Source organism: Dermacentor albipictus, chromosome 5, assembly GCF_038994185.2.
Source record: "Dermacentor albipictus isolate Rhodes 1998 colony chromosome 5, USDA_Dalb.pri_finalv2, whole genome shotgun sequence".
Classification (NCBI taxonomy): domain Eukaryota; kingdom Metazoa; phylum Arthropoda; class Arachnida; order Ixodida; family Ixodidae; genus Dermacentor; species Dermacentor albipictus.
The window spans coordinates 81,505,926-81,531,347 of record NC_091825.1 but is presented as its reverse complement, the minus strand read 5'-3'; the positions used below and the strand labels follow the sequence as shown (position 1 = coordinate 81,531,347).

Genomic DNA, 25,422 nt, shown 5'->3' with positions numbered 1-25,422 from the left:
TGAGTATAAAACATATCCTTTATTCATACGGAAAAAAAAGGAAAATGGAGGTGAGAGCTGAAGAGAAAGAAGAAAAAAAAGTGACGCGGTGAATTTAGCTGCATAGGTGCCGACGCCACCATCGCATAACATGGCCCTGTAGCTATATCACAAGAACTGTCACGCGTTGATCGACGAGACTACGAATATGCTTTCGTAACCTTCTTTTTTTTCTCTCTCTCTCTCTCTCCTTTCTGGTGTAGGAGCCGCAAGCTGACGCCATTAGCGACCGGTTCACGTTGTCCCTGCCTGAAGGACTCTGCTCGACTCTGATCAATCTGCATGAGCGACACCGATATGTGCTCCACAGTCAAATAGCTACTACATATTACGCAAATTGTACTCAGCAGAGTGGCGCAGTGGTAGCGTGCTGGGCCCATAACCCAGAGGTCCGTGGATCGAAACCACGCTCTGCTAATTTTTTTTTTCTTTTTGTATCCTATATTGAAATGCTCCGATGGACTGTAGTGCATATGCTCTTCTATACCTGTCGTTTGCTTTTCTTTTTTCAGTGAAACCCGGATAAACCGAACCAAGCACCCGAAATTTACTGAACAACACTGGAGTAAAATGACTTGCTTGTAAAGGAGTGGTAATATGTCACACACACCGAAATCGGGGCGTCCTCCGCGGGCAGCCACAAAACCGCTGGTAATTAAGTCACCGAGTTGCGGGTTTTAAGACCAATAACTTCGTTTGGCTCTCTATACCCGTGGCGGCAGCCGTATAGTTATGGCTTACCGCTGCAAAGCTCGAGGACGCGGGTTCGATCGCGGCCACGGCGGCCGAATTCCGGATGCAGAAATGCGGAAACACTAGTGTATCGTGCATGGACGCACCTTAAAGAATACCAGGTGCTAAAAATTAATCCGAAGCCTCGGCACTATAGCGTACCTCGATCATAATCAGATTGTGGTTTCTTCACGCGAAACCCCAGAGTTCAATTTAATTTCTTTGACTCTTCCACACGTTTTCGTGTTGGGTGATGTTGTAGTGAAAGTTGAACACTGGTTCGACTTTCCCTGACGGTAAAGGAAGGCGCCGATGAGTATTCTTTCTTTGTTACTCATGCAGCTGCTAAACGGAGCTATGTAGGCCTGCGCTGCTTGACATCGTGAAACGCACTATATTTCTATCACAATGACTACCGTATGTTGAAAACAACGACAATTCAATTAGCTTATTGCAGAGTTACTTTTGAAGTCCAATAACTTACCAACGCTTCATACGTCCGTTCATGATCGCTTGCTCCTCAATATTTTGTGGCATTTACCACTACATAACGGGCGATGAACCAAGAAGCCGGTGGTTAAATAAAGGAAGGGACAAAGAAGAAGCTTTGGAGAAGTTGTAAGGTAAGGTAAGGTGTAAGTTCTAAAATGAAGTTGAAATAGGCTAATTCTAGAGAGGCTCCGTGCACGGGTTGCAGTTGCTTCGTTCACACGGATTGAAAACTTCCGCATGAGTTACTCTTCTCATTCAGTGGTTATTGATACTTTCTATGTGATAAATGTAGCGCAGACGAAAGCCCATTGTTCCAGACAGCTTGAGAAATGAGGTCAAGCGTAGACGCTTTAGCTATCGTTGCGCAGAAAATGCATTCGCAGCTCCCATATGGCACAGAAATTGCCAGCGTTTATTTTTGTCCCATATCGGATGACTTCGTCGCAAAGGAGGTCGCCATGCAAGGCTACACGTCTAGTTCGCGTATATACGGACACGAGGCGTTTAAAAATACCTGGTAGCTTACCGTCCAGCAATTCTACAATGGTATAACACTTTGTTATAAACATTGCACCACAAAGTTAATTGTGAACAGTACCCTCTCAGATATAATACAAGTACAGTCATCCGTTCGTCAAGGTTGTCCGCTCTCACCTTTACTCTTCGCCATATACTTAGAACCGCTTTGCTTAAGCGTGCTTTGCGACTCGAGCATTATAGGATACATGTATGCCGATGAGGAAATTAAAGTGCTAGCTTATGCAGATGACATTGCCTTCTTTTGCGTCGATAAGCTAAGCATTACCAAGGCAATAAACGCTACCATGCGTTTCTGTGAGACTGCAGGAGCTACTGTAAATTTTGACAAAAGTAGAGGCTTTTGGCTAGGCATGTGGGCGGTCACTCGCTCTGTATTCGCGAATATTCATTGGAATCAGTCTCCGTTGCGATATCATGGAGTACCTCTCGATAACTTCCGTAATAGTGGACCTCATTGGACGACCACGATAACCACTATCCGTCGAAAGGTGACAACCTGGCAAGGACGTGATCCCTCCATTTTTGCGAGAGCTAAGGCATGCAATACATTTCTCGCTACTAAGCTTCTTTATGTTCTGCAGGTCTTGCACTGCTCACGTGTCCATGTCCAAGCATTTCTTAGAATATTTGCATGTTTTATTTGGCATTCATCATGGGAAGCCATGAGAAGGGACAACCTTTTTCTCCCGCTTGAAAAGGGAGGCTTGAGTCTTGTGCATTTATTTGTGCGACAATTGGTCATGCGCTTATTTTACCTTAAAAATGTCCGTCATCCATTCCTTCTCGCAGTTAATCGAGCACGTCTTGCGTCACACCTCCCTTTTCTTTTTGTCACGACAAACGTTGCTCAAGAACTACCGCTATGGGGCTTCTTAAAGGAACTTGTCGACACTATTTCATTCTTAAAAGCCAGATTCAACCTTGAATATTTGTTTACCGTTAATCGCACGTCGCTAAATGTAGCACTTACAGATAACCTTTTCCCTGAACCTCTGTACCGAAAGCCGTATCTGACTCTATTTGGTCAAGATGTTCTTTGCCGTGTCCGTAGAATGTGCACTGCGCCAGCAGCGAAAACGTTTTTTTTTTAAGCTGCACACTTCCACACTGCCAGTTAAAACGTGGCTTCAGGAAAAAGGACTGTATGTACCCTGGAATACAAATTGTAGGCTTTGCAATCAACCCGAGACAATAGAACATTGCTTTATACTTTGTCGTGACGCATTTCTTTTTTGGGACATTTTACAAAGAACTATCAAAAAAGACTTTCCTCTCACATGTTATGGTATCCGGTTCCTTCCTTTCAAAAATACAGCCAGTAATACACCTTTTGATTTGTTTATGTTATTAGGACTTTATTCATTATGAAGAAGTCGAATGATCGATAGACATGCCGAGCCACCTCGCTCGACAAGGTCTATCTTCCGTGAAGAGACTGCTCAAGTCCGTAGTGTGGTGGCTACATATGATCCAGTCCCTGAATGGATTTCACGTCTGGACGCTTGTGTTTGTTTGCCAGAATATTGAACTGTCATTGGACTGTATACTATCTGTGAATTTGTTTCTCTTGTATGTTCATATGTAATGTAACTGCGTTGGTTTGACAGTACCGATAATAGCATGCAATAAAGAAAAAAAAAGCAGTCGTGGCCGAGTGGTTAAGGCGTTGGACTAGAAATCCATTGGGGTCTCCCCGCACAGGTTCGAATCCTGTCGACTGCGCGGCGTTAATTTTTATTTTATTCTGGTGTTAAAATCTTCAATTATGCTTCTGCTTCTGTGAATGATTGAGAAAGCAGCGCATTTCTTTTTAAGAGAAAGTAAAAATAATAATGATCACGCAGCATTCTTGCAGGCTGCATTTCAGTTCACATAGAGATACCTAGCTTATGGCGAGTCTGTTATTATTCCGTGTTATTTTCGCCTGCGCTAGTACGAAATCTTTTTTTCTAAATTTTTTTATTAGTCTTTTTTTTCACCAAACTGGCGAGAATATAGCCGTATAGACAGGCAAATGGTGTCGTATATTGGGACCAAAAGATACTATTAGCGATGGGAAATACATTACAAACACCGTGTTTCTCGTGATTTCAGTAAAGAAACAAATCAGTTTGCCGTGCCAGTGAATTGTGAAAAAAATACACTTCGGAGGAGATACTGAGGGTTTTTTATGGACAGAATAGTACCTATACTTGCAACGGTAGCAATATTTATCTAACGAACATCATAATTAGAACAGTAGTAAGGTGTGGCTTTTAGTTTCCCATAATTCGGCCGACTTCTTTTTTATTTCCAGCCGAAAGTTATTTGTCTTTTCCGGTGAGTATATTTTTACAGATGAACATTCACCGACTTTTTTCGGGGCGTAATTTTTGGTGTCGAGCTTGCCCGGGATTTATCTTTCTTTCTTTCTTTCTTTCTTTCTTTCTTTCTTTCTTTCTTTCTTTCTTTCTTTCTTTCTTTCTTTCTTTCTTTCTTTCTTTCTTTCTTTCTTTCTTTCTTTCTTTGTTTCTTTCTTTCTTTCTTTCTTTGTTTCTTTCTTTCTTTCTTTCTTTCTTTCTTCCTTTCTTTCTTTCTTTCTTTCTTTCTTTCTTTCTTTCTTTCTTTTCTTATTTTTTTCGCTGAGTACCTAGTTCACTAATTTCATTCACGCTAAAACGTGCTGCTTGTCTGCATATCCTGATGTTCAACACGGTAGTTGATTGCTCTAGCAAGGGGGCAACACCACACGGTGTTTTCACTGTGTGGAAATTAAACGAACGTGCGAGTGACAACGTTTGATACTCAACACAAACAGGATAATACTTTATTTGTAATATTACGTGGCTGCAGAGCTATAACGAATGCTACAAAATGATATTATTCTCCCCTTTACCACGCTTTTTATTTTAACCGCATTGGCAAGCAAAACTAATGTACGCAAGTGAAGGCTGTTTCACATAGTGCGAATTTGACTGCGTTTCAGCACTTTCGAATTCGCAGTTGTGGCAAATGGGCCGTCGGACCCTTCGGGCGTGCGATTTTTCGATGTTCGGAGGGCTGAACTGCGCGAAAACGCACATGTGACAAGGACGGGGAACCAATCGCAACGTGGACCGTATAGACTTGTCACTGTGGCCTTCCTACTTAATTTTTTGTTTTGTTAAGGTAACGCACTCAGGCGCAAAGAACTTTCACGAAAACAGTTTCTTAAGTTTACTTATTAAGACTTCATTAGACTTTGTTTTTCTAATTTATTAAGACTAACTATGTAATTACGCTGAATGCAAAACAAATATAGATATTCTATCTACAATCGATCGCAACAACATTACCTTGTTTCTGTCCAGCTATGTGGTGGTTGCATATATTTAAATCTTGGTGGATGACAGTTGGGGCGCCCTGTACAGTTTGTTAACTTTTTACGGACCGCTCGGGTGGCTGCGAGACGTCTATACTTAGATTAATATTTTTGTATTTCAATTTGCTTCTCACAGACTGTACATCATCTTTAAAGTACGAGCTAGAAAATTGAACGATTATTCGGTGCCGCATCTGTGAGGTGAAACGAAACGCAAGCGATGGGTGCGTTCAATCACTCACTCATACAGTGGGCGATGCACGTCCTTTAAACAACGTATAATCTGCACCTCGGTCTCTTGCCGGGATTCACTGTAATCGGGAATACTGTGGAAGATTAGATTTCTGTTACGCCTGGACTGATCTTCAACTTCATTAAAGCCGAGTGCCGACACCCTCCACAGAAGCCTTTGCGGTTCTCATGGCACGCTCTAATCGGTCGATCGAGTTACTTTTTACTTTCTCCCAGTTGATCCACTGCAGTCTCTTCTATAGATTGTATCCATAGCAAAGACTACGTAAACTCGCGTGTATGGATCGGGCAAATAGATGCAGCGTGCAGCCAATCTGTTTGATCTCTTTTGAAGAGTTGAAAGTGTTAGGACGTACAGCTCCGAAAATGGCAGTCCACACAACGTAACATTAATTCCTACATGCTTATAAAACGGCGTGATAAATCAATTTAACTGGCAATTCGTAACGACGATCACAGGAGGAAACGCAACCCAATACGTTAGCTCTTCCGGATCTGAGAGACACTTTTCGATCCATCTAAAGCGCGTATTACGACAAAATCCCAAGATATTTACATTTATTTCTGAGCGCAAGGACTCAGCGCATAGGCAAATTTGACAATCTGTCCTGCACGCTAAGACGCTCCAAATAAAAAGAAGTGACACAAAAATCTGCGGTATGCCAGAATGAAGTGGCGATGTTGTGGTGCAGAGGCGAAATTCAAAATAAGAAAGCGTTGCCTTCAATTATATTTATTAACTGCAAATCATTTGCAACGAAACTAAGGAAAGCAGTGTTTTTGAATAATAACTTAACGGCCTAACTTATTTAGTCTTTCTCTTTAGCTCCTCCCCTTAAGGACACTAAGGAGAAAAATAACATTTAGCTGTATTAATAAATTGCCCGTCCACAATATACCTAAGAAATTTGCATAAAGCGACAGCGGCATGTGCGGTAAATTGGCTTGTGGGGAATTGATTGCAGTAAATTATTTAGGATGCTCTCAAATTTGCCGGTGTTTTTGTTAGGGTTTCAAGGTACAGTAACATCACTTTACGTAAAAAAAAAGGAAGAAATGCCTAAAATGTCATTTGCGCATTCCTTGAATAGGCTGCCCCGAAGCTTATTAGAGTAATCCCCTAATCGTATCTGAAGTCATAAACAAATACTCAATGCATTTGACGGCGGAATTTCATACAAATAAGAAAATAATGAGAAAGTAGTATCGACATTGCTCACACAGTGTGCGTTAGTGCAGGTCAGTGTGGCTACACGAATGAGTCACCGTATAATTATTTACTAAACCAAATGCACAAATATCGCGAAAGAATGAATTTATATGATCCAATATTTTGTGAAATACATCTTTCTCGTAATAGCACGGTGGGTTTCGCGGATTAGATCTTTTCAAGAAGTCTGACATTTTGATATTATGTTACTGTATTTTTTTTGGGAGGGGAGACATCTTCAAATCCTTCTAGTCATATTTTATGCAAGTGGATTACAGAAGAAGTGGGCAGAAATTGGGCGATAGTTTCTGAGTACAAAACATATCCTTTATTTATACGGAAAAAAAGGAAAATGGAGGTGAGAGCTGAAGAGAAAGAAGAAAAAAAAAAAGAGACGCGATGAGTTTAGCTGCATAGGTGCCGACGCCACCGTCGCATAACCTGGCCCTGTAGCTATATCGCAAGAACTGTCACACGTTGCTCGACGAGACTACGAATCTGCTTTCGTAACCTTCTTTTCTCTCTCTCTCTGTCACCTTTTTCTGATGGAGCAGCGGCAAGCTGACGCCATTAGCGACCGGTTCACGTTGTCCTTGCCTGAAGGACTCTGCTCGACTCTGATCAATTTGCATGATCGACACCGATGTGGGCTCCACGTTCAAATGGCTACTACATATTACGCAAAGCGTACTCAGCAGAGTGGCGCAGTGGAAGCGTGCTGGGCCCATAACCCAGAGGTCCGTGGATCGAAACCATGCTCTGCTAGCTTTCTTTTTTTTTGTATCCTACTTTTTAGGTTTTCCCATGGACTGCAGTGCCTATGCTCTTCTATACCTGTAGTGTTTTTTTTTTACAATTGTAAAGCCGGATAAACCAAACCAAACAGCCCACGTGGTCATTCCCTTGCTCAATGAACAATGCCGCCGAGGAAAGAAGGGGTCACTCGCCATTGTACTGCAGGATGGAGAGCCGACGCACTCACATGGTTTGGTCGAAGCCGAAATTATTAATATTCGGTCTGAAAGCATACAAACAATTCGCGGAGAGGAAAAAAAGGGGGAACAAGCAGGGCTGGGTAACTCGAACTGGGAAGAGCACAACGCCTGTCTATACTCCTCAGGAAGAAGGGGTACAGAAACATCGACATGGAAGATAGCAAGCAGAAGAGGCGAGGAAAGATATGACAGGAACACGGATCACAAAAGTTGAAGTTAAACGATGACGAATAGAGCACGGCAGTAGGCAAAAATGAAGCAACTGAGATCGCGGCTTGATAAAAACGCTTGCTTGGTGCTCGCCCACCTGTGAGGAGCAATCGAACACGTCGCTCATGGGCGTCTAGAAAAGGGCGATCCCGTTGCGCCAGTTCATCAGCTGTTCAGTTCCCCTTTTCTGCGTGAAATTGGATACGATTCATTGCGCTGTAAAAAAATTGACAGCGTTAACTTCTATTTCTGGAAACAATTCTTCGGATGGTGTGCTATACGTCTTCCATTGTGACTCGTCGCAAGGCTCATTTGTTTAAAAAGATAATTAGTCTAGTTTGTTATTTGTTTAAATGCTTATCGTATCATTTATAATGCCACATTTCCTATTCTTTAAGGAATTACGGACACATTTTGTAAAACACACGGTATAGTCGCCCAATGGGCTTGGGGCCGTCTGACGTGAGAACGTTCCATTCTGACTTTATCCCAGTCTCCTGAAGTCATATTTACGTAGCCGCCGACGCAAGCATTGGACGGTGACCCGCAGCATCTTTTGAACAGCCCAATCAAACACTGTCTTCGTATACAGAAGGTCACTTTTGTTCGCTTTGTAAGCAAATAGCATTTACTACTTTGGCAGGTTTTTCTTATCAAAATAACTAACAGCAGGCGAAAAGCGCGCCGGAGTGGAGATGGTTTCGGTAGGTCCTAACTAGCGCAGTGAAAGTAGATAAACGGATGAGGACAACAGAGCTAAAACGCAGATCGGTTCTCTCCTAGCTGCAAGCATATCATATCTATATACTTCTATATGTATCTATATAAATCTGTATATGCATGGTAGACATGCGAGCTAAAAGTCAAGCGTCACCCTGTTGCCCTAGCAATCTTTTTTTTTTCTTAAGCCCGGTGTCCTGAGTCCGGTGTCTTAAGTGGTGCCCTGTGCGTCTCTGTCACGTCCCTGTCTTTTGTGAATTGCGCTAAAGGCTTTGCCATTATGAGTAAACCGTACGAATTAGCTCAAGAATCAGCCCCGTCCACATGGTGTGATATTACACTGCGTTTATCGCAGCTACGATTTCCGCAAATGCGAAAATCTCATTTGCGAGCATGTATAGCGGAGGACTGAATTATTCTTGACGTCAGTTCGTTTCCGTAAGAAAGAGTAAAGCAACTTAGAAACTGTTTTCGTGAAAGTTCTTTGCGATTGAGTGCGTTGCTTTATCAAAACGAAAATTAGGTAGGAAGGCCACAGTGACGCGTCTATATGGTTCACGTTGCGATTGGTTCCCCGTTCTTGCCGCATATGCATTTTGGTGCAGTAGTTCAGCCCTCCGAACATCGGAAAGTCCCATGCATGAAGGATCCGATGGCCCATTTGCCGCCACTGCGAGTAAAGTAAGAAAACGTGGTCAAATTCGCACTGAAACGGTCTTTACTTGCGTAAGTCAGTTTTGCTTGCCAATGCGACTAAAATAAAAAGCGGGGTAAAGGGGAGTATAATATCATTTTGTAGCATTCGTTATAGCTCTGCAGCCGCGTAATATTACAAATAAAGTATTATCCTGTTTGTGTTGAGTATCAAATGATGTCACTCGCGCGTTCGTTTAATTTCCGTACAGTGAAAACACCGTGTGGTGTTGCCCTTTTGCTAGAGCAGCTCTCGTAAATTTTGTAACTCAGTGCATTCAACTACCAGTTGAACATCAGCATATACAGACGCGCAGCACTTTTTAGCGTGAACAAAATTAATGAACCAGATCCTGAGCAAAAAAAAAATAATAATAAAGAAAGAAAGAAAGCCAAGGGAAAAAAGTCGTGAATGTTCATCCGGAAAAATATATTCACCGGAAAAGAAAAATAACTTTCGGGTGGAAATAAAAAAACAAACTAAGTAGGCCGAATTATGGGAAACTAAAAGGCACACCTTACTACTGATTTAATTATGATGTTCGTTGCATAAATATTGCTACCGTTGCAAGTATGGCTACTATTCTGTCCATAAATTATCCTGAGTATCTCCTTCGAAATCTATTTTGTGACAATTCACTGGCACGCCAAACTCATTTATTTCTTCACTTAAACCACGAGTGACACGGTGTTTGCAATGTATTTCGCGTCGCTAATGGTATTTTTTGGGCCCCAATTCACGATACCATTTGCCTGTCTACGACTATATTCTCTCAAATTCTGTGAAAATAGTAATAATAATAAGCTTTTAAAAAAGATGTCATACTAGCGCAGGCTAAACTAACACGGGATAACAGACTCGCCATAAGTTAGGTATTTTTATGTGAACTGAAATGCAGCCTGGAAGAATGTTGCGAGATTATTGTTACTACTTTTTCTTCAAAAAGAATGCGCTGCTTTCCAAATCATTCACAGAAGCGGCAGCCTAATTGAAGATTTAACACTTTAATAAGAAAATAAAAAGAACACTGCGCAGTCGACAGGATTCGAACCTGTGCGGGGAGACCCCAATGGATTTCTAGTCCATCGCCTTAACCACTCGGCCACGACTGCTGTACTGTAAGCCACCATGTATTTTTAAACGCTACGTATTCATTTATACGGAGACGCCGTGTAGCCTCTCATATGGCGACCTCCTTTACGACGAAGTCATCCGATATGCGACAAAAAAAAAAAAAAACGCTGGCAATTCTTGTAGCAGCGAAATGGTGCCATTTGACAGCTGCGAATGCATTTTCCGCGCAACGATGGCTAAAGGGCGTACCCTTGACCTCATTTCCCAAGCTGTCTGGAACAATGGGCTTTCGTGTGCGCTACATTTATCACAGAGAAAGTGTCAATGACGACTGCATTACAAAAGTAACTCACGCGGAAGTTTTCAATCTGTGTGAACGAAGCAACTGCAAGCCATGCACGGAGCCTCTCTAGAATTAGCCTATTTCCAATTTATTTCAGAATTTACCCCTTACCTTACCTCACAATTTCTCTAAAGCTTTTTTTTTCTCCCCTCCTCCGTTTAACCGCCGGCTTCTTGGTTCACCGACCCTTATGTGATGGCAAGTGCACGCCACAATCTATTGAGGAGCAAGGCACAATGAAGCGACGTCGGAACCGTACGCAAGTTACTGCCATGGATTTCAATAGCTTAGAAAACAGTTTCTAAGTTGCTTTACTTTTTCGTTACGGAAACGAACTGACGCCAAGAATTATTCAGCCCTCCGCTAGATGCTCGCAAATGGAATTTTCGCATTTGCTGAAATCGTGGCTGCAATAAACGCAGTGTAATATCGCACCATGTCGACCGGGCTTAAGAAAAAGAAAGATTGCTTGGGCAACAGGGTGACGTTTGAGTTTTATCTTGGTGGGCTCCCATGCAAATGTAGATTTATATATTTACATATTGTTACGTAGGAAGATACAGACGAAAAGCTATATACTAGTATATTTACAAGGAAATACGCCGCACTTGGCCAAGAGGCAACAGCCCGCGTTAACCTCTAATCGTCGTCGTCGTCTTCACCCTGCTCGCCTCTTTGTCATCGCAACTACTGTTCCGTAGCAATATAGAAGTGTATAGATATGATATGCTTGCAGCTGGGGGGAGAACCGATCTGCGTTTTAGCTCTGTTGTCCTCATCCGTTTATCTACTTTCACTGCGCCAGTTAGGACCTACCGAAACCATCTCCACTTCGGCGCGCTTCTCGCTTGTTGTTAGTTAATTCGATAAGAAAAACCTGCCAAAGTAGGTAATGCTATTTTCTTTCAAAGCAAACAAAAGTGACCTACGAGGACAGCGTTTCATTGGGCTGTTAAAAAGATGCTGCGGATCACCGTCTGATGCTTGCGTCGGCGGTTACGTAAATATGACTTCAGGAGAATGGGATGAAGTTATAATGGAACATTTTCACGTCAGACGGCCCGAAGCCCATTGGGCGACTATACCGTGTTTTACGAAATGTATCCGTAATTCCTTAAAAAAACTCAACAGTGAAATGAACTGTACCGTGAACTTTTGAAAAGTGAAATGCTCAGACTCCATACACTTTGTTCCTGTCTGCTGAACACCTCATCGCTTCCTCCGATGACAAGATTCTTCAAAAACAGCAGACGCTCCGGAGGTATATCCAGCAACGCCATTATGAAAACGTGCAGTGAAGTAAACTTCGTTTGAAACTGTGATTGAATAGCGGAGTAACACAACCCCGTGCGGTCCGTGTGCCTCGGTTGCCAACTGCTGTTTCTTAAAGTTGTATCCCGCTATAGTTCGGTTATCTGTAAAAGCTCCCTGTATCGTCAGCAGACATCAGCTTCGCTTCTTTGGTGTTAGAGCCCCATGTACTGCATGTTTAGCACGCGTTCTGCATGTTTACAATATGGTAGTGTAGGATCTGACGTCACCGACTCACCGTCACGTCACACGAAGCAGCTACCCGTTTCGGTATCTCGTTTATTGATTATTTAAAGTCATTGATGAATTTCTTGGTAAATTGAACCACCCTACCGATTACAGAACTGTCAAGACCATTTGAATATGACAATATGCTAACATGGCAATAAATAAATAAATAAATAAACGCCGCAGTTGATCTTTAATTGTAATCCCAGCCCACCCCCTCCCCGCCATCATGGTGTAACCGTAATCGTATAACCCGCTTTCTAGCAGGAAGAAACGACCTTTTAGAGCCGCTAAACACTCTCCTAAAAACAATGTGGCGGGATTCGCCGATGTCGAGAGTAAGCATCGCTGCGCTGAAATTAACCTCCATGACGCCACGGTTTGCATGAAACGCATTATATTTCTATCGCAATGTAAATGTCAATTCGAGTTATGTTACTTTAAAGATAACGGCAATTCAATGAGATGACTGCCAATTTATCCTTTTCAACTATAAACAGCAATTTACGTGTTTAAGTGCTGTTTGCACCTCATTCCACGGCGCTTATCAACTACGGAGTATTGGTCAAGAAGCCCGCGGTCAAAAGGTAAAAAGGGAGAGAGAACTTAGGAGAAAGTTAGGCAGGGTAAAACAGAAGTTGTGTAAATGATACGGAAATAAATAACTTTTAGAGAGATTGAGTTGAAATTGCTTAGGTCCCGCAAATTGAAAAACTTTGGCATGAGCTTCTCATTTCGCGATTGTCGGTGATGCTTTACGAAAGCTTCCCGAGACTTAGGTAGAAGCCTCACGCTTTAAATTACGGAATCTGCATCCACACCTGCAAAATGGTGGCATTTCACGGTTAAACATTTTCCAGCGTTGACATAGCCATGTAAGCCACCACAGCATATCGCTGACTTAGTTGCGAAGAAAGGGGGTCACCGTTCAAGGCCACTTGTGCGCCTTGCTCCTAGAAGACACGGAGCGTTTAAAAACAGCTCGCGACGCTCAGCCGTGCAGTCGTGGCCGAGTGGTTAAGGCGATGGACTAGAAATCCATTGGGGTCTCCCCGCACAGGTTCGAATCCTGTCGACTGCGCAGTGCTCGTTTTTTATTAATTTTTTGTGAAGTCTTTGATTAATTATATGCAGTCGGTTGTGGGAGTGATCCGGAATGCAGCGGATTACAGAAATACGATAATCCCGTGGTACTGCTGCAGGCTTCCTTTCAGTTCGCATAACTATAGGTATTGAGAGTGGGGTGTGCAGTGTTACATTCGTCCGCGCATTATGACAAGCCTTTTTCTTTTTTCTTCACAGAATTAGCGAGAATAGCCGTAGACATGGTGGATTCCTTGGTGCATTGTTATGAACCGCATAATATATAGCATAGTAGTTGCTGCGGTAGGATTTACGTAATGAACTATGTAAATGAGGTAATGTGTAGTTCTTTACGCCCCCAAAACACGGTGTACTTTTTCCCATTTTATTTCGAACTAAAAATTAGGTTGTTTTCATTGAGCAATGGCTCGAGTTAGGCGTGTCATTTTCTTTTCGTGTTTTTCTTTTTTTGGCAGTGAATATTTAGTTCACTAATTTTGTTGATGCTGAAACGTGCTGCGTATCTGCAGATTCTGCGTTTGAACACTGTAGTATCACCATGTACAAGGAATAAAAAAGTTTCCGAGAACAGGTCTAGGAAACGTGCAACGCCACCCGGTGTAATTTCACTCTGAAGAAATTACGAATGGCTGCATTTGATATTCGGACACAAAGTGAATGATCCTTTATTGCACTCTTATGCCGGTAAAGAACTCTATTGAAGAATACAGGATCACATATCAGTGGGAATACTTGGAGAAAGCGTAAAAAAAAAGGGAGTATATAAAAAAATTAGCAGAGCGTGGTTTCGATCCACGGACCTCTGGGTTATGGGCTCAGCACGCTTCCACTGCGCCAATCTGCTGTTTTTTTTTTATTCAATGCCGGTTTTCGACATAACACTGAATATACAAATACTACACACATGTCAGGAATACAAGCTTGCGGGGAAGAAAAAAAAAGAAAAAGAAAAAAATTACGATAATGCCGACTGTACGTATGGGACCGGCGTCGTCCAATTAAAATTCCTTCATGGCTGTCAGAGCTTCTAGCCTCGACAGCCAATCCGGTGGACATTCTTGCAATTTTTGTACGTGAACGAACCGCACCATACATTCTCTAAAATATATGTGAACCGGGCGGGCGTCGTCATCGCAATGGTACCCTGCCATGCGAGCCCGCCATATACAGTGGAGTGCATTCAACATAATAAAGTCGTATGGAACTCCCTCTTCATCCTTATTTGGCAGATACCGTATCCCTTGGGGGTTTACAGGTAATTCTTTCTTCAGTGTTCGCTTCAAGCCGTCCCAGATGAACACAGCCGCCCAACAGTGCAAGAACACGTGATCGATGTTTTCGGGCTTCTTGGAGATCAAGCAGTGTGATCCACACGGCACAAGACAGCCTCGCTCTTCCATAAATGTCTTCACGGAAAGTGTTCCAGTGTGGAGCTTAAAAAAGAAGGTTTTAGCCCCTGGTGGCACCTGCATGCGTTTCACCCGTTTAAGGACGTCTTGTCCTGGCCCTCCACTGTATATGGCTCTGTATAAGGGCACTGGGAACACAATGTCGCACACATCATTATACAGTGTTTTCCTTTTCACTTGAAACAAATAATCATTTGAAAAACGAACTGACAGGAAACGCATGCTGTCGACCACTTCCTTAAGATAACCTCGAAGTTTTCCGGTCATGCTTGCCGTACTAACAACATACGTCGGCAACGCGTCGCTCAACCTGAGTTGACATACGGTGCGCAGAAAAGGATCGCGCACATCTCGAAAAAACAAAAGGCGGTTGACAAGTTGACGAACAAAAAGATGTGCCAAGCCAACACCCCCGTCCTTCACTCTTCTAAACAAATTGGTTCGGCTAGCCCTCTCCCATGCTGATCCCCAGATGAAGACCGCAAGAACTCTGTGCAGCCTTTGCACATTTGCCCTGGAACAATGCAACACTTGCATAACATAATATAACTTCGCTATAAAAAACATATTACAAATTGTTGCCCTTGAAAAAATAGACTGGTTAGTGCTTGTCCATCTGTCCGCTTTCTCTTTCGTTTCATTAGTTCGGTTCCTCCAGTACTCATCGCTGCTTTTGTACCTGTCGAGGGGAACACCCAGATACTTCGTCGGAGTTTTCACCGAGTTGACATTGGCGAAGTATTCCGGTGCCGAAAACCACTCCCCGTGCCACAGCCCGAGGGATTTGCCCCAATTGACTCTGCTGCCCGTGACGTCACAGAAATGTTTTACTACACCAATTGTTTCAGTCACACTTGGTTCGTCTGTGCAACACACTGCAACGTCATCAGCTTACGCTAGCAGCTTCACTTCGGATTCTGCTAATCTAAAACCACGTATATTGTTATTTGCGGTAATGGCAACACACATTGCTTCTATGTATATAGCAAATAACAGAGGACTGAGGGGACAGCCTTGGCGCACTGACCGCATGATTTTAATGGGGGCCCCCAAAGACTTATTAACAATTAACCTTGTAGTGCAGTTTTGGTACGCCAAGGCCACACCCTCAGTGATGATGCTACCTACATTAACATGATCCAATATGGAGAACAAAATAACGTGAGCGACGCAATCGAACGCTTTCTCAAGATCAAGCTGAAGCACTGCAACGCCGCCACCGGTGACGTCACAGCACTCGAGCACACACCGCATCTTATGGATGTTAGAAAAAATTGTTCGCCCTTTGATTCCACAAGTTTGATGGTCTGCAACGATTTCCTTTATGACGCTTTGAAGTCTGGTCGCTAAAATCTTCATAAATATCTTGTAATCCACATTTGTTAGTGATATGGGCCTATAGGATGATACGAATCTCAGTTTATCTAATTTATCGTTCTTCGGAATTAGAATGGTGTGCGCTTTCCCAAAAGAAGGTGGCAATTATTTCTGCTCGTACGCTTCATTAAATACTTCTACTAATAAAGGGGCCAGTTCTCTTTTCAATGTCTTATATAGGGCGGCGCTGAGTCCATCTGGTCCCGGTGACTTGCCCAAGTTTGAATCGTCGATGGCCTTTTCGACTTCCCTCTCCGTTATTTTCCCTTCTAATCGCTCCTTAGCTTCATCACTCAAACGCGGCATGCGGTGCAGAAAGTCTGCTTTGAAACCCTCTAAATTCGCTTCCTGAAATGCAAAGAGCGACTGATAGTACTGGAAGAAGGCGTGTGCTATGCTCTCGTTGTCGTCAACAACAGCTCCATTCATTAAAAGGTGATCGACATGGTTTCGTCGTCCGTGTGCCTTCTCTAAACCGAGCGCCCTTTTAGTGGGCGTCTCCCCTGCCGCTAGTGCATCTGCTCGTGCTCGCACTATGGCACCTTGATAGCGTTCCTTGTCAAACAGTTCAAGCTTTTCCTTGACCCTCCGCACATCGTCTTTGTACAGACCAGGCTCTCTTCACTCAAGCGTTATCAGCTGCTGAAGTAGTGTTCGCAAACCCTTTTCTTTAGATTCCCTCTCAAATTTGAGGCAGCTTGACCTTTCTAAAATTAAGGCTTTCATTTTAACTTTTTGTTTAAAACATTACCACTTTTCTGCTATTGTATCAGCCGCATCTTCGCATATTTCATTAACCGCATCCCGTACTGCCTTTACAAAAGATGCATCGTTTAATAACAAGTCATTGAGTTTCCATAGATGCCAGTTAAAAGCATGTTCCCTTTTCCTTATACCCATGTTACATTTTACCAGGCAGTGATCCGAAAATGACACGGGTACAACGCAATAACCGTGGCATCTTGGAATCGTGTCCAACGAAATGTACAGGCTCGTCCACTCTTAGGGTGAACACGGCTCACCGTGGCTAGGGTGGCTAGAATTGGGAGGTGTGAAGACCGCGCTGCCGCCTCCATTGCCTAGGGAGGCCCCGCTGCGCGTTCCTCCCACTAGGGGAAAATTTGGCGCTTCCGTCGGGGGCGGGGTAGGATGGCTAGCGCGGGGGCGCCGTGGCTTGTCAGTCTCGTAGGCCACGGAGCAGTGCAAAATGACTCTCTTGGTCAGTGTAGTGCAGCTGTGTTTTTCTAACGTTTCCTCAGTTTTTCTTCAAATAAGTGGAGTGAGCTGCTGTCGCTATCCCTTGACACGCTGTGAACATGTTACAACGATATGGAAGGTCGACCGCAGTGCCTTGACATAGACAGTTGCACCCAAGTTGACATATCCACACACATATTCTAGTGGATTAGAAAAGATGCGGGTAAATCTGGCCTTCAATATTTTCAACAGTGCAGTTGTGCACGCCATGGACTTGCACAAAGAAAATATTGAGCAACAGTACTCAAATCTGGAGCCAACAAGGGTGTTCATTGACGTGATGGCTCAAGCAATTGAAGCCATGTCATCACGGTTTCCAGCCGAAGCTCTGAGATATGCCCACAGCAACTGTGCTCATTTTCGGGTGCCGGTGGTAAATGCTTTTCATGTTTCAGGCGTGGCAGTGCTCAAGAAACTGCACTTAACATCATGCTAGCATTTCTGGATCAGTGGGAGGACCATGAAAAAGGGCTCGGTTTCTTAAGCAAGGGCACATCAGAAGGTCTGCGTGTGACCATACATTCCACTAAAGACCTCTTGACGTATCTAACTGAGAACGTTGGGTTCAGGTTCTTGATGACTTCCCGCCTCAGTCAGGACTGCTTGGAGCGTTCATTTGGTATTGTGAGACAGTCCAGCGGAGCCAATGATCACCCCACTGCTGCGCAGTTCATCATTATAATGAAGTATGCAAGATTATGCAGGTCAGTCTGGGGGTGCATGGGGACATGGGGGGGGGGGGAGGGGGGCTTCTATATCCCTCAATCTGTCTATACAAACTCATTCAGACACTCGAGGACAGGTTCACCCGTGCATTTAGCCCTACGCGACTGCACGCAAAAGTTGTCAAAAATTCCTTGCTTCTAGCAGCCAATGTGCCACAGATTGGCTGCAGGAAGCATTACGCTGATCTAACAGGATCGGTGTCTAGGTTTTATTGTATAACACGTATTCATTTTTTCCTCAAAGGCTTAAATCAGTGTGCCATACACAACAAAGCCAAGAAGGTTAAGCCCTGTGTTTTGTAAAAATGTGATTTTATGCAATAACTGTGTTATCTCCAATAAACATGTATTAAATCGCAAGCGCTTTGTACTTTCTAGAATCTCTTCTCCACAATGCTGATATATTGCATGAACTTCCTCCATTTAAAGTAATGTTACAATCCCAGATATGTGACTTATGTGCGGGCAACACATTCAAGGTTATTCCAATGCGCTGGCCTTGCGCGGCGATTCCTATGAACTATACTTTCGGCAAGGAATAAGCGCGCTAATCTCGGCAAGAGGTCCATTCATTCACAAAACTTTATTAGTGTCCTGAAGCCCGGTCTTTTCAGACCGAGGCGGGCCGCGTCCACGTCGGCACCGCCAGGCCGAGCCTTATGGCGTCACCGTGGACCCTCTCGACAGCCCGTAGCTGATCTTGATATGAAGAGCTTGTTATCAACTTGTGCCAGTAAAGCCATTTTTCTTCGGGGTCGGCGAGAGTCGCGGGACAGCCCGCCAGCATGTGTCTGATGTCAATGATGCCAGCGCACACGTTACATTCTTTCCTAATTTCTCTTTCTGGGTGAATTTTATTTATGAAATACGGAGTTGGGTACGTCCCGGTTTGCAGTAAACGTAGCGTCACTGCCTGAGCCCTGTTAAATTTTACGTGTGGCAGAGGGAATTGCCTACGCCCCAAGTAGTAATATTTAGTGATGTCGCTGTAAGTTAGTAACTGACCTTTATGCTCCCCGGAATGGTAGTGGGCGTCGGTTCGGTTCTGACCGGCACGGCAAGCAAGTCCTCGTGCCGGTCGTTCGTCACCTCGTTGAGGTTGGGCCGAGTCTCGTCCACTTGTCCCATATGTGCAGGAAACCATCGGATTTCAGTTTTGATAGTTTCGACCTTGTCGATAATTTTAGCCGCAGTCCCAGCTACATAGCCTTTGTCAAAGCTCTTAATTGCTGCTTTGGAATCGCTATAGATGAAAGACCATTTACGGTTCCTGATGGCTAGAGCAATCGCGGCTTGCTCCGCCACCGTGGAATCCTTAGTGAAGATGGTGATGGCGTCCCGTACCTCGCCCCGGCTGTCGACCACCACGGCGGTGTAGGCCTCTTTGCCTTTGACCCAGGCAGCGTCTACAAGGGCCGCCTGTTGTTCTAGCTGTTCAATTTCTTTCAACAAAGCTTTCGCTCTCACTTTTCTCCTGCTAACATTGTGTTCCGGGTGCATATTTCTCGGGAGGGGGGTGGTTCTGATCGCGTCTCTAAGTTTCGCGCTCAATTCTACCTCGGATTCCTTCGGGTTCATCGATATATTTGGGTCTGTCCCTATCGCTTTGAGTATAAGCCTGCCCGCTCGCGTTTTCGTCAGTCTTTCCTGCTGCGCCATCTGTTGCGCTTCCGCCATCTCTTCTATCGTATTGTGCACGCCTAGGTTCATGAGCTTCACGTTCGAGGTGCTGATGGGTATACCTAGGGTAGCCTTCACTAACTTTCTGATCAGAGTGTTTAGCTTGTTCAGCTCGGCCTGCGACCATTTAAATAGACCTGCCACGTAGGTGAAGTGACATAGAGCGAAGGCGTGCACTAGCCTTAGAGCGCTGTCCTCACCCAGGCCTCTGTGTCTGTTGCTGATTCTCCTTAGTAATCTGATGACTTGGTCCGTCTTGTTTGAAATGTGCTGAATGGCATTCAGGTTGGTACCTCCCGCTGCTATTTGGAAGCCTAAAACTTTATTATTTTCCACCTGCCTGATCGCGGATCCGTCGTGACAGCGTAACATAATCTTGGGTTCCTCCCCGGGGACGTAGCCCCTGGGTCTTCGACCCCTGCGTCGATGTTTTAGGACCAAAAGCTCCGACTTTGCCGCCGAACAGTTGAGTCCCATCTCGCCTAGCGTGCTTTCCACGGCGTGTATGCTCTCTTGCAGTCTGGTCTCCGTTTGGCCTACGTTACCGTTGGCGCTCCATATGGTTATATCATCGGCGTATATTGCAAAATGTATACCTTCTATACTCTCCAGTTTCCTCGCGACTCTGGTCATTGCTAGATTAAATAGCATGGGCGAAAGTACGGCCCCTTGCGGGGTGCCCCTGTTTCCCAGGTTCATCACCTTCGATTTTAGTTCACCTAGCGTGAGGCTCGCTTGCCTACCGCCCAGAAACGCCTTGACTACACTGTATAGCCTCTCGCGGGGTGCCCCTGTTTCCCAGGTTCATCACCTTCGATTTTAGTTCACCTAGCGTGAGGCTCGCTTGCCTACCGCCCAGAAACGCCTTGACTACACTGTATAGCCTCTCGCCCAACCCCAGCTCGGACAGGACCTCGAGGATGGCCTTGTGCTCTATGCGATCAAAAGCTTTTTCGATGTCTAGTCCCAGAATCGCTCTCGCGTGCACCGGGCTAACGTGTATGAGCTGGTGTTTGATCAGGAGCATGGCGTCCTGAGTCGATAGTCCGGGGCGGAAACCGATCATGTTATACGGGAGTATGTCATTTTGCTCAACGTATCTAGTGAGTCTGTTAAGAATAACGTGTTCCATAGCTTTACCTATGCACGATGTAAGCGATATTGGACGTAGGTTATCCAGATGGAGTGGTTTGCCCGGTTTTGGTATGAGGATGGTGTTAGCTATCTTCCATTCCTCCGGATAGTCTCCCTTTCTCCACAACTCGGTGAAATGATCCGTCAGGATAGTGATCGACTCATCGTCTAGATTCATTAAGAGTTTATTGGTAATACCGTCGGGTCCGGCTGCCGATCTACTAGAGAGACCATGGAGGGCGGCCCGTACCTCACCCTCGTTGAAATCGCGGTCCATTTCCTCGCACAGTCCTCCCATGTACTCCACGCGTTCGTCGCTATCGCCCGATTGTTCGAGCGGGAGATATTTGTCCGCGAGCTGTCTCATGACTACCTCCTGAGTCGTGCACTGGCTGACTTGATGTACCAGTTTTGTAATTGCTGTTCTCTTGTTTGACTTAGTGTCGCTCTCGTTCAATAGATGTTTGAGGATGTTCCAACTGCCTCCATGTTTGATTCTGCCGTCTGCCAAGTGGCAAACTTCGTCCCACTGCTGTTTCACGAGCGTTCTCGAATGCTCCTCGATCTGTCTGTTTAGCAACGCTATCTTTTTCCTGAGCTTTCGGTTCAGTCTTTGCATTTTCCATCTTTGTAGAATGGATTGTTTGGCCTCGATCAGATGTGCGAGCCTACTGTCTATGCTCTCTATGTTTTCTTCGGTCTTAATTTCTTTAGTGGCCTCCCTGAGGTCCTCTTCGAGCTGGTTGATCCAGGTCTGGAAGGACTGTCTGCCCGCTTCTATCGGTTCCGATTCTAGTCTCTTCGCTCTAACTTTCCTAAAAAGCTCCCAGTCCGTGCACCGAAAGGTTCTAGTCTCTTGTTTCGGCATACCTATACCTATGTGTATGATATAGTGGTCGCTGCCTAGATCAGTGCCCGAGTTTTCCCAACTAGCTTGTTTTGAGTTGTTGACAAAAGTTAGGTCGGGCGTAGAGTCCCTGCACGTGGACGTGCCACAGCGGGTGGGGAAAGTGGGATCTGTGATCAGGCACAGTCCCAGGTCCGTGGCAAGGTTCCATAACCCCTCACCTTTCTTTGTATTCCAAGCGTATCCCCACGCTTGGTAGGGGGCATTAAAGTCCCCTCCGGTGATGAGCGGAGAGGTATTTGCGACTGCGAGTGCCTTGTTGAAAAGTGCCCTAAAGCACGGCAAGAGGTGGTCGCAAAAGCCGTTGCTGTGTGGGCTGCATAGTCGGTGCTCACTGTTTCCATGTGGAATGAGAGCAGCGAAACATTAAATTCTCTCAGCATCTACAATGTAGAGAAAGAAGTCTGGTCAGATTCTAACGCATTCAAACGCTAAAACTAAGCGCTACCAAATCATTTTCCCGCCCTAATGCCGACGCTAATGCCGACGCCGCGAGAAGCTACGGCGCCCTAAACGGCGCCCCGGCCGGCAGCGCTGTCACGCGGCAGGAACGAGTTTTGGGGCCAGCTTCCGGAGGCCGGTTTTCAAGAGTGGACGAGCCTGTACATACGATCCAGTCGCGCATGACTACTGCCTTGAAAACGCGTAAATGTCACTTGACGCCCCCCTTCCAGACATTGAAAAACATCAAGTTCATTTTCATTAATTAATTTTGACAAAACGTCACTACTTCTATCACGCACGCCGGCATTGTTGGCTCGGTCTCTAGCACTCAACACACAATTGAAGTCCCCTAATAACACAACGCGCTTATTACAGCAAACATATTGTGAGAGGTTCGAAAAAAAGAGGACACGCTCGTCTACAGAATTCGGCGCATAAACGCATATGACGCGAAACTCAAAGTCAGAGATCGCAAAGTCACATAAAACAATCCTTCCAGACAGACAGGACCACACACTTTGAATATGTAAACCCGGCAGCTTCTTCACCAAAAGAATGCACCCTCCTGAGGTGCCTACCGCATGACTGACCACCACAAAATACCTAGTCGTGAATCGTCGCACCATGCTCCCGGTCTCCTCCTCTCCGTCAACCTTGGTTTCCTGGACGGCTAGTACGTCTATGTCATGGTCCGTTACCAACCGTAGGACCTGACATTGCCTACGACTAGCCGCCAGCCCTCGCACATTTAGTGTGGCAATACTAAGAGACGGTATTTCAGCCATCTTAATCTAGCGAGAAAAGTAGGCCCGGAGCATGGTGCTTACCCTTCACGACCAGCCCTTGGCTAGCCGCCTCCGGGGCCATCCGGCTTCCCGGCATTGTTTGTCGTCGACACTTTGATCACAGGCTTTCTTTCAGGCGGCACATTCGGCTTTGGTTTAAAGCCCATCCGCCTCCCCTGGGGCGTCTTTGTCGGTGGTCCGTCGGTGGTGCTGGTCGCACCCTCGCCCTGGTCCTTGGTCTGGTCGTGGGGGCGTTTGACCGGGCCGCCAAGAGTCTCAGTCCGGTCGCCGTCTTTCATGGCCTCGTCCTGCTGCATTGTCGTCATACCGTTGTCGGGCGGGTCATCACTAATGGTTCCCGTCGCGGGGCCCACAGCAGTCGCGCCCTGCGCCTTCCCACTCCGCTTCTCAGTACCTTGAGCAACCGCGCCTTCTGCGCCGACGGTCGAAATCGCTGACTGCCGCTGTCGGTACCAGGTCTCCGATGCCTGTAGCGGCGTCCTCCGTCTCGACCACGTCCATGACGTGCTCTGCGGCCACGTCGTTCACTGCTGGGCCTGTCACGGCGGCGTAGGATTTGACGCAATCGGCGTCAACATGACCGAACCGCCTGCAGCGAGAACAGCGCGGAACTTTACACTCCCGGCGGACGTGCCCCGTGCCTTGGCCGCGCAGGCACTGCATGGGTCGACCAGGGACGACCACCAAGGCCAGCTCTCCGCCGAAGCGGACCTGATGAGGAAGGTCTTCCACTTTCACGCCGCTTTTCAATTTTAGAAGCACAGTCCTGGTTGTCGAAGTCTTGTCGCCCAGGCCATGGACGCGCCACCTTTCCCGGCTTACCTCCTCCACCTTGCCGAAAGCCATGAACACCGTCCGTATGTCCTCGTCTGCAACGCCATAGAGCAGCCAGTGAAGCCTAAGCTTCACCTGCTGGTCTTGCGGGTCCACGATAACTCACCGTCTTCCCTTCACTCGCAGTTCTTTAAGGGCCATGAGGCGCTTCATCGCAGTGGCGTCAGACAGGGTCACCGCCCAGACGTGGTACGCCCCTATGCATACCACGTCCGGCAGCAGTCCCGTCGGCAGTAGGGCGTCTCTAAAATCTTCGACCTTGTAAGGTCTGGCACGTACATCACCGTGTAAAAACACGGTGTTAAATGCAACTCGTCCTTTCGGCAGCTGAGGCAAAATAAACGGATAATCCTTATCGTCGTCGGTGATCCTGTTTCCGCGACCAAAAGTGGCCGCTGTCGCTGCCCCTGAAGAGGCCATGACCCTACGATCCGAACAGCTCGGCTGCCGGATGCAGAATGGTGCACCACTCTGCTGTGTACGGTTTGTATAATATGTAGCAGCAATTTGTAATTCCTGCAAATTGATTCTGAGTCGACAAGAGTGCTTTACGCAAGGACGACGTGAACCAGTCGCTAATGGCGTTCACCTGCCGCTGTGCCATTAGAAGAAGAACAAGAAGAAAAAAACAAAGGCTGCGGAAGCATATTGCCAGCCTTTGCGAGCAACCTGTGACTGCTGTTTCAGTAATAAAGCTTCGTGCCCATTTTTACGACTGTGATCTTGGCATCTATCCAGTAAAATTTTCCATGTTTTCTTTTTTCTCTAGTTGTTGCCTTCAACTTGTACATTTCCCGTAGGAATGGAGGATGTGTCTGTTAAGAAATAACTGTCACATAATTTCTGCCCACATAATTCTGCAATCCACTTGAGAAAGTATTGTTAGCAGTATTGGAAAAGGGTTCTTTTTTTTCGCTAACATAACATAACAATGCCGAGCTGTCAGACTTCCCGAAGAGAAAAATCTGCTAATCCACAGAATCAAGTTTGCTATTACAAAGAGAACGTACATTTTAGGAAAAAAATTTTGCAACAAATCAATAAAAGTTTTCTCTTGCTATTTGTACATAAAATAAGGGCGTTTGATTTAGTAAGTCATAATGCGGTGAATCATTCGAATAGAAAGCATGCAATGTTCTTGATGTCGCTTTATCATATCTTCTATTTATATGTAGGTCGGCCGTCAAATGAATTCCCTATTTCTTTATGCCTACAGAGATCTGATGCGTGATTACTTCTATCGCCATAATTTTTTCCCTTTTCCTTTGCGTCAAATGAATTCCAGGACCTCGAAGCCGCAATGAAATACTGGCAAGGCTACAGTCGCACTAAATAATTTGCTCTCACACACTTTCCACAAAGCACTTTTGGTTTCGTTTCACATGATGTGTATGGTCTCCCTGTGATACAAGATGCCATCGACGAGGTGTGCCATAAATGGGTACGTTTTTTGCCTTGATGTCGGCGCCTCTGTCACACTGTACCGTGCTCTCCGCTGACCGTAGGCAGATTGTCGACGTCGGTACAGTATGACAGAGGTGCCAACACGAAGGGAAAAACGCTGT

At 45.4% G+C, this 25,422-nt stretch overlaps 5 non-coding genes across 5 annotated transcripts; 4 read left to right on the top strand and 1 right to left on the bottom strand.

The window, feature by feature from the left end:
* The first annotated feature begins 384 nt into the window (after window positions 1–384).
* On the top strand, window positions 385–456 carry TRNAM-CAU (transfer RNA methionine (anticodon CAU)). Its single transcript has one exon. It is a non-coding gene; the product is annotated as a tRNA-Met (tRNA).
* Window positions 457–3,443: 2,987 nt separating this feature from the next.
* TRNAS-AGA (transfer RNA serine (anticodon AGA)) lies at window positions 3,444–3,525 on the top strand. The gene has a single exon. It is a non-coding gene; the product is annotated as a tRNA-Ser (tRNA).
* A 3,773-nt stretch (window positions 3,526–7,298) lies between these two features.
* On the top strand, window positions 7,299–7,370 carry TRNAM-CAU (transfer RNA methionine (anticodon CAU)). The gene has a single exon. It is a non-coding gene; the product is annotated as a tRNA-Met (tRNA).
* A 2,884-nt stretch (window positions 7,371–10,254) lies between these two features.
* TRNAS-AGA (transfer RNA serine (anticodon AGA)) lies at window positions 10,255–10,336 on the bottom strand. The gene has a single exon. It is a non-coding gene; the product is annotated as a tRNA-Ser (tRNA).
* Window positions 10,337–13,179: 2,843 nt separating this feature from the next.
* TRNAS-AGA (transfer RNA serine (anticodon AGA)) lies at window positions 13,180–13,261 on the top strand. Its single transcript has one exon. It is a non-coding gene; the product is annotated as a tRNA-Ser (tRNA).
* The last annotated feature ends 12,161 nt before the right edge of the window (window positions 13,262–25,422 follow it).